Source organism: Diorhabda carinulata, chromosome 1 (assembly GCF_026250575.1).
Source record: "Diorhabda carinulata isolate Delta chromosome 1, icDioCari1.1, whole genome shotgun sequence".
NCBI classification, from domain to species: Eukaryota; Metazoa; Arthropoda; class Insecta; order Coleoptera; family Chrysomelidae; genus Diorhabda; species Diorhabda carinulata.
This window is the reverse complement of record NC_079460.1, coordinates 34,881,991-34,882,511: the sequence shown is the minus strand read 5'-3', so window position 1 is coordinate 34,882,511 and position 521 is coordinate 34,881,991.

The following is a 521-nucleotide window of genomic DNA, read 5'->3' as shown; positions in this document are numbered from 1 at the left end:
TACCCTTTATATTACCATAATTTGGAAAAACGTAATGTTTATTAATTTTTTCTAATTAATCTAAAATATATCATTAATTTACTAGATTTACGCTTTGATTGTGATTTAATATTCATACAAAGTGTGGAAGTTTTATTTCTTGCAATAATACTTATTTATAACAGTGATGATTTACTATAATATTTATAACACCATACTTTAATATTAAATGTTGTTAACCCGAACTCTTTTATTCGCCTTTTTTTCTATCTAGATCCTTTTCATTACTCTAAAAATTTTCAGTTGTTTTAACACGTGAAAAAGCTTGCTTGAACACTTGGGTATACTTTCTTAGCTACAATTCATAAATCAAAAATGTAATTTGCGATTTTTTTATATCTTGTATAGTCACATTCAACTGAAAATTGTTAGTAGTATAATTACAAAATACAGTGATTAAATTGGAATTTCTAGAACTGTTGAGGACATTGATGGATATTTCCAAATCTAAGTAAACACGCTGTTTACTGATACCACTACAC